We start from the raw sequence: 8323 nt of genomic DNA, 5'->3' as shown, positions 1-8323 counted from the left end.
GGAGTTTTCCTCAAAGTCAACAACAAGCCCCGCGGCCGCGGCGGCCCCCGGAGGGAGGAAGGAGGGGGCGGGGAGGCGGCCGCCGGGCCCCCGAGGCGAGGGAGGCCGCAGTCCGGGGTCCCCCCGGCCGCGCTCGCTCGGCTCCCGGCCTCCGCCCCGCGGCCGGCCGCCCCGACCCGGCCCCCCGCCCGAGCGGCGTTTTCTGGTGATGAATTGAATTTGTAGCCGAGGATCCGATTCCCAAGTAGAGTCTCCGCCTCCTCGTCCTCCCAGCGCCGCCGCCGCCCGCCCTCCTCCTCCTCCTCCCTCCTCCCGCCGCCGCCGCCGCCCGCTCCAGCGCCGCGGCCCGCCCGCCCGCCCGGCTCCCTCCCTCCCTCCCTCCCCTGCAGCCCTTCGTCTCCCCTCCCGCCGGCGGCACCGGGTTCCAGGGGGCCAGAGGCTCAGCGGGGTGGGGGGGAGGACAGGAGGGGAGGAGGAGGGAGGGGGACCCCCGAGTCGCCCCCTCTCCTCCCCCCGCCCCCCCTCGCCATCCTCCGCCACCGCCCGAGCAGCTGCGGGGCCGCCGCCGCCGCCGCCGCCTTTGCAGGTAACAGCCGCCGCCCCCAGCGCTCGGCCCCCTCCCCGCCTCGCCCGCGCTCTCCGGGGGCCCCGCGGCTCCCTCCCCGCCTCCCTCGGGCGGGGGCGGCGGCGGCGACGCGGGTGGGTGAGGCGGGGGCGTCGGGGTGTCAGCGCGGCCGCCGGGGGCGTGGGCCCGGGTCCCCCCTCCTCCCTCCTGAGGCTTCGGGGCCGTGGGTGTGGAGGTGAAGGCCGGGGGACGCCCCGCGTGGGTGACACCGGCACCCCCGTCGCTTGGGGGGGGGCGGGGGAGCAGTGGCGGGGCGCGGGCGGCCGGGGAGGGGGGTGTCCCCGGCCTAGCGGTACGGTGTGCTGCGTGTCTGGGTGGCCCGGCCCGGCGCCTCGGGGCTCCGCTGGGCTCGAGCCCGGTCCCTTCGCCCTTCCTCGCAGGGCCGCGCGGCGTGGGGAGGGGGCGGCGGGCCGCGCCGGGCCGGGCCGGGCCGGGGGGCGGCGGCGCGGTTATGTAACGCGAGCGGCCGGTGGCGACTTGGTGTTTGGGTTTGGGGGGGGAGGGGCCGTCTGCGCATGTGGCGGGAGTGCGGGCGAGGATGCACCGGCGTCTCCGGGGTCTCCTTCCACCGCCAGCCACCCACCCCACCTCACCGCACCCCGCCGGCGCCCGGGGGAGGACGGTGCTGATGGGGTGCGGGTGTGCGCGTGCGAGGTGGGTAACGAGCAAGTCTGTGTTTTAATAGTAGTGGGGTTTTGATCCGCTAGGGAGTTGTGTGCTAAGAATAGAAATGTGCGGAAGATGCTGGGTTTGGCTGATCCACTGATGCTGTCGCTGCTGGCGGCGGCGGCGGCGACGGCGGCTCAGGCTGCAAGTAAACAAACCAGCTTCTTCCTTGTCCACCTCCTCCGCCTCCTGCGCATCGGTCTGCATCAGCCATGATGCTGGTGAGGCCCCCTTGGAAGCCCGCAGCTTCAGCTGGTGGCAATGATAGTCCTGGTGCTGAGGCGGGGTCGCCCCTTGTTTGGGATTTCCTGGGAATCCACACTTGGGTTAGAGATAACTTAATCTCTTTAGGGCCAGTTTTTTACAGTATTAGTATTTACTGTTTAGAAAGCAGAAGAAATGCTTTACCCATAAGTTAAAGCTTGGATTCTTTCATGTCTCCGTGAAAACAGTGTTATGAAAACAAAATTCATTTCACCAGAGTGGTATGTTTTGGTTGAAAGCCTTGATGGATTGTAGTTGATAAAGTTTACAAATAGAAATTCAGCAATAAAACCCATGTATTTGTATTGATTAATTTCTGTTATTAATAGAATCATCACACTTAGGGCATTCTGAAAGGGATATAGAACAAGGAATACAAATGTAATAAATTGACAGTTGTCTTAAATCATTAGTTTAGACATGTGTTCCGTATTTGGTAAAGCACAGTCATTTTTTTCAGTAGAACTATAAATTTCAAGACAGCCACTGCATTTTGTTTATGGTAGGAACTCATTCATTATATTAAGTTATACATTCATTGAAGAAAAGGTGGAAGAGTCCAGTAAAGATGGTTTAAGGGAATAAAGATGGGTCTGAATAGTGCAGAAGATGGTTGTATGAAACGTGTTTTTTAAAAAAGAGTATCTTTATAACTTACTAGTTTTCCAGAATGTACCAGATACCCGGTTAAATTACAAATGCAGTGCAAGAATGAATTGTGTTTCTTTTGCCACTATGAAATCTCGATTCTGTTTAAAGATAAGTTTTTAAAAACCAGAGATGACCCCAGTATCTATAGCTTAAAGTTCCAATTTTAAAGTGGGAGAGAACATATGTCATTTGAATGTAACAACTTTGGATGAATGTAGGTAGGGTTTTATTTGCGTTTGTTCTGTATATTTGTAGTAGCGTTTTTCTTAACAGTTTTTAAGTTAATACTTAATCCAAAGTAATACTGCAAGAATATGATGAAATTGTTATTCATATTCATCTTATCCCCTACAGTTAGGTTTTCTGTAATGAGTGAATAATTTTCAACTTAAAATTAATTTTTTCTTTAGTCTTGACATTGTTAGTTTTGCGATGTATATGGAAGAATACTTGAAAACGTCTTGGACTTTTTAGTTTTTAAATTGTGTTTATTATGACTTTGGAATGGAAGTTCTCTTTCTGTAGCTTAGGCTGCCCTCCTAGGAATCCTCCTGCTCCAGCCTCCTGAGTGCTGGGATCACAGGTGTTTGCCACCATTACAGGCTTGTTTATGTAATTTTTAAAACTGAGATGTTTTAAGTAAGATTCTATTTACTGGACAAATATGAAGATGCGTGTGCTTTGGAGAGTTAATGTTTTCGCACTTCAGAAGATAACAGTCGTTAAAGATTGTTTTGCAGAATCACTGTATATATAAGTCTTTGGTTAAACTTTCTGGGACAAATGTTAGCATGGTTTACCATGTAAGGGGTTAGGAGTTTTAAATACCAGGTTTTGATTTTAACATGGAAGTTTCTAAAAACTTAGGATTCTTTCTAAAAAGGAGATTGTTTCATACATTGTTGTAGAAATTTAGCTTTTATTTGAACTTTCATCTTTTCATGAAGAGATTACTTTGTAATGCCCATTAGTTCAAGAATCTGTCCCTGGGGTGATAAGGTGATTCTTATTAATGTGTTAATTGCATCAGAATAATGATTTGGTAAGATACTAGCTTTATAGTGATTATAGCATTGAAGAGCAAACTAATTTGGAATAATTTTAGATTCGTACAGTAAAATGCAAGACCAAAAAACAAAAACAAACAAAAAAAACCCCCCACAAACCTTTATTTAGTTTACTTTTTGTAATTTTACTTGCGTTTTCAAGTTGCTGTAACTTAGTAATGCAAATATTTTTTAACAGAAGGTTTGTGTTAAAATATCTGAGTAACTTAAAAGTTGCTGCACTGCTCTTGATTTCAGCATGTGCATCTGGATTCTTAATCTTGTTTTAATGCAGCATACTCTTTGCAAAGGTAGGCTGATAGTAACAGAGGTGTCTTATAGTCTTTAACCTCTGATAGGGTTAGATTCAGTTTCCAGTTAATTCTAGCCACTTGCCATGTGCCAGACACTGTTATATGTACTTTCTATATTGCAATTCATCTAATCTTCAGGATAATCTTACTCCAGTTTTGAAAGTGAGAAAACATTTTATGTAGCATAAAAATCCTTTAATATAAACCTTCTTATGTTTGTACCCATTCTTAGAGTCCAAAGTCCCGTTATAGTTTAAAATATGTGTACATACATATTATTCATATTATATTCATATAATATGAATTCATATTATACATATTCTAAACTGTAATTTCAAATACATAATGTATAATATTGTAATCTATACTCTTAAGTTCCACAGAATCAAGTAATATATTTTAAAAAGCTATATTGATCAAACTGCAAACATCTCTTCAAATTTAATTTAATTCTTTCAAAATATGTCAGTTGTTTAATTTTTATTGTAGTTTTTTTCATCTAGTTGAGATGTAAATTTTTTTTTCTGCAAGGAAATCTTCAAATAGTAGTTGGTGAATAAATTAATATATGCTTCTTGACTTACAAATGTGCTGTTCTTAAACTAACTTTATTTAAAGATTTATTGCCAACTTCAAGTAATTCATATTTCTAAATGGGCATTTTTGCTTGTATTCTGAAGGGGAAGTAAAAAACGTTTACTAGGAGAAAACAAAAGATATTCAGATGAGAATTTGTCTCTTCTGTATTAAGAAAGCCTCTGACTATATTTGGATGTCTGGGGGATTTGGCGTAAAGGAAGGTAGAATTTAGCCAGTAATGGAGTTTAGCCCAAATTTGGTTTAAGTTGAATGGCTACTTATTGTTTTATATCAGCTATACGTTAAAATTTGAGAATAGGAGCTATACATAATCATGATTGTCATCTGTAATACCACTTCTGTATGAAATTGAATGTAAAGAATCTTAAATGTTAGCTCTGAAAGAACCGTCAAGCATCTAATGCTACATTTTCTCCTCAGCTCAGGAAATTGAGGCATAGAGAGTTAGAGAGACATTATATCAGCACCACTCCAAGTGAGGCAAAGTTGAACAGTTATTCAAGTTTTTTGGTATGTCTAGTGCTCTTTCTAAAGGAAAATTTGGTATGAACTTTATTAGGGATTCTAATCCTGAGGGAGGGGAAATCTGTTGGTAATTCTTGGTGTGTAGTGGACTATAGATAGGTTTTATGTGTGTGTAGTAAGGATTTTTATTTTACAGTTTGGAAGGTAGCTGAGGCATATTTTGTAATTTTATGTGTACTTTGAATTAAACGGCCAGCTGAGCCAGTAGACTGCAGTCCTTAGCTTATTGTCAGATGACTTCATATACAGATGTGTAATATTTTACATTAGAAATGAAGGAGACTGCTTCATCAATAGCTTGTTCATTGGTTTATTTGAAGCAGAGGATAAATATTTCCCCAGCGTTTTAAATCAGATTAGATACGTGACCTAGTAAACACTTTTTCATAATGAACATGGTAATTGAGATTGAACATTGGTGACATAAGAAGAGAGAAGGGAGAAAATGCTTTGTGTTTCTGTAGATGTATTTTAAAGTTTATAAAGTTGTTTTTAAGTTTTGGCAATTTGAAAGATCTGATAGTTTGCCTAAAAATTCCATGTTTTAGAAGAAAATACACAAGTGTTATTACTGTATTACGAATAGAAGAACTGTTAGGAGACTAACAGCTCCTAATAGAAACAGATTACCTTAGAGGTATTTGAGATACAAACTATCCTGAATTTTGTCTTCACTTCAGTGTCTTTGTTTTCCCCTATGTCCTTTTGTAAGTTTGTTATAGCCTTGTGCATTTGGCGTGGCATATAAATTAATTTCATCTACAGTATTTTGGGGCGATTAAAAGTAGGGTCTTGTATGTTATACCACCCTTTACAACTCCTTCCTGTCATTATTTTTATTTTGAGCCATGGTCTCACCAAGGGCTCAGATTAACCATGAACTTACTATACTGGCCAGATAACCCTCAAACTTGTGATCCTCCTGCCTCAGCCTCCAGGGTAGTGGGGATTACCTGGTTTAGTTTTTCTTACAATATAGTTACTGAAATCTGAAATTACTATAGAACCTCAAGTAGTTCCTCATGCTCATCATTTATGTTTAAAATATCAATTGTGTTTGAATTAGTTTTCTTTAACTCAGTTTGTATACCATAAATAAAGTCTGTAAAATTGTAGCTTAGAACATTACAGCCAAAGACTGTCTATAGTTTAAACAAAGCTGTTTTGGATTTTAATTTAGAAATAAACATACAAGAAGCTAGGTTTGGTGGGTCATGTCTGTAATCCCAGCACTTGGTGGATTGAGGCAAATGTAAGGGCATTTTGGGATAGATACATAGTTTCAGGATAGTCTGGCCTACTGATCTTAGAGATGACTCCCACCAAAAGAGGTAATTAATGTATAGGAAGTTATTAATATAGGAACTTTGCATTTACTTGTATGAAAGAATTACTGGGTTCTTCTCAAGTTAATTTTACTTTTATGTTATTTCATTTGTGATAGTTTTGTTGATAACTTTAGTTTTATTTATTTTCGGTTTACTTCAAAACATTTTGATAATTACATTTGAGAGTTCGTATTTGATATAAAGCAGATGAAAGTGATGGAAGACCTTAATTACAAGTAGTTGCTCTTATTGATTGTTGCTACATATGGGAACTGTGAGGAATACTATCATTGCTTTGGCCACAGTTTTTTTAGGTTCACAATTAAGAGTCAAATAAGGTGATACAACTGAAAGATCTTGGATAACAAATATATAATAGGTTTGGAAAAGACTTAAGATACTTTTTTAGTTCTTGTCACAGAGTAGACAGAAGGTATTAATTGACAAGTAGAGGTATTGTTCATATTTTTTTGCTAATATCCTAAAACATGTTTGATATTTTATCATTGGTTTAAATTGCATGATTGGTTGCTGAAGTAAACATCAGTAAGAGAATACTTATCTTTTTCTTCTCATGATGAATAATTTTGGGTAGCATTGAGGTTTCTTTTATTTGGAGTTGGAAATTGATGATCTTGACAAAAAGTGATTTAAAATGTCAAGAAAAATAGGGTAGTTTTAATGTAATCTAGCCTTTTCCGAAGATTGTTGAAGGCCATAGGAAACATGATTTAATATATACAAATTTTACTTATGTAGATAGGAATACCTCAGTAAGGATCAAACTTAGTTTTGTTTTAAAAATGGGATAATGCCATTCTGTTGACACTAAACTTGTTTGCTTAGCTTATTCTTTATTATCTAAAGCTGTTACATCTTGATTCATTCATCTACTTACTAATTCTGTATTTGTTGAATAAGTGCCAGCCACAGGCTAATTGCTTTAATAATTTATGTTGTGATTCAATGGAATTAAAGATGAAGTTATTACTATAAAATTCTCTAAGAGAGGCCATGAATAAAAATATCTATACTATTGAATCTACTATGAATTTTGTGTGTAACTTTTCATAAGAATAATACAAATTAGATTATCTAGCACCAAAATATTTAATATTTATTTACAACCAGATTTTATGTTATCTCACTGGAAAGAACATATTTCTACGGAAGTTACTATGGAAAGAGGGTGAAGTTTGCTTTGCCATAAGAAATAGGTGACAAACTTGAGTTCATCTTAAGAACTAATACTTATGTAAATGTGGGAGACTGGCTGGGAGAACATGGATGACTGGAGCAAGAGCATTGCCACTGAGGAAGTCAAGTCAGAATATGCCTACTGCTCAGGAACCAATAGCATTGCTTTCACATGGAAAAGACAGCATTTACTGCTAATCTGATAATTGCACTTTTAGACTTTTGTTCAGGGATGGTACCATTTTAGCTATTAGAAACAGGAATAGTTTTTAAAGCTGAAAATTGTGGTTAGGGATAGAATTTGGTAACTTTTTAAGATACAGTGGAGTAAGACTGCCTCTAATAAGTTAGGTTCAGTGGCCCTGATAAAGTTTGTAAATTTTGTTGTTTAATTTAATGCACATTTAAAAAATTAAGTCTAAATATGTAAACATCAGTTATACACATTCTCTCTCTCTATCCACCAATAATCTAGTTTTCAGAAAGAGGCCCAGTATAAAATAAGATTAATTGATTTGCATTGATCTAGTTCAATTTCAAGAAGATTTTTATTCTCAGTATTCTTCATAAGGATGTGGCAGTAAAATTTACTTTAATTGGAAGTACCTCTTATATTCCTTTTGCTATTACCCTAATATTTATTTTACTTTTATTCCCAAGAATGATAAAATTCTCTTTTCTTCAGCTTACATAGTTTTATAGTGAGAAAAACAAAGAATCTTACTAGAGATGAAACCCATCGGTGTAAGTTGTACCAACAAGAAGAGCTCAGTACAGCTATGATGATACCATTTTGCACTAGTCTTTGAAAGTATTTAATTTCTAATTCCTCGTGTAATATATGGAGTTATATAGTTTTATCATATGAAGTCAGTTGGGTTTTTCAGGATATGATGTAAATCAAAATAAAATGATTCTTTTAGGGCTTTTATTTTTGCCCGTTCTGTTTTTAATATGGAGTGTATTATTTTAAATAATGTGACTGCTTCCTCTGGCAGTATTCAGTGTGGGAATTGGTGATAAATGGTTTTTTTGTTTTTTTAATTTTAGGATATTTACTGTTAGTAGAGATGTTACAGGAGGACAAAATTAAAAATTTTCTAAAAC

General features: G+C 39.9%; 1 protein-coding gene across 2 annotated transcripts in view; it reads left to right on the top strand.

The window, feature by feature from the left end:
* The first annotated feature begins 475 nt into the window (after positions 1-475).
* The window catches only part of Akt3 (AKT serine/threonine kinase 3), a 211775-nt gene continuing 203927 nt past the window's right edge, over positions 476-8323 (top strand). Inside the window, exon 1 of one of the 2 annotated variants that reach the window (XM_055608722.1) lies at positions 476-586. The gene's annotated coding sequence lies outside the window, so the exon portion shown is untranslated. The remainder of the gene's footprint in view (positions 587-8323) is intronic. The other variant, XM_055608711.1, reaches the window with a different exon arrangement.

Source organism: Psammomys obesus, unplaced genomic scaffold (genome assembly GCF_907164565.1).
Source record: "Psammomys obesus unplaced genomic scaffold, mPsaObe1.curated_primary_1811, whole genome shotgun sequence".
In the NCBI taxonomy this organism is placed as follows: Eukaryota; Metazoa; Chordata; class Mammalia; order Rodentia; family Muridae; genus Psammomys; species Psammomys obesus.
This window is presented reverse-complemented; position numbering and strand designations above follow the sequence as displayed.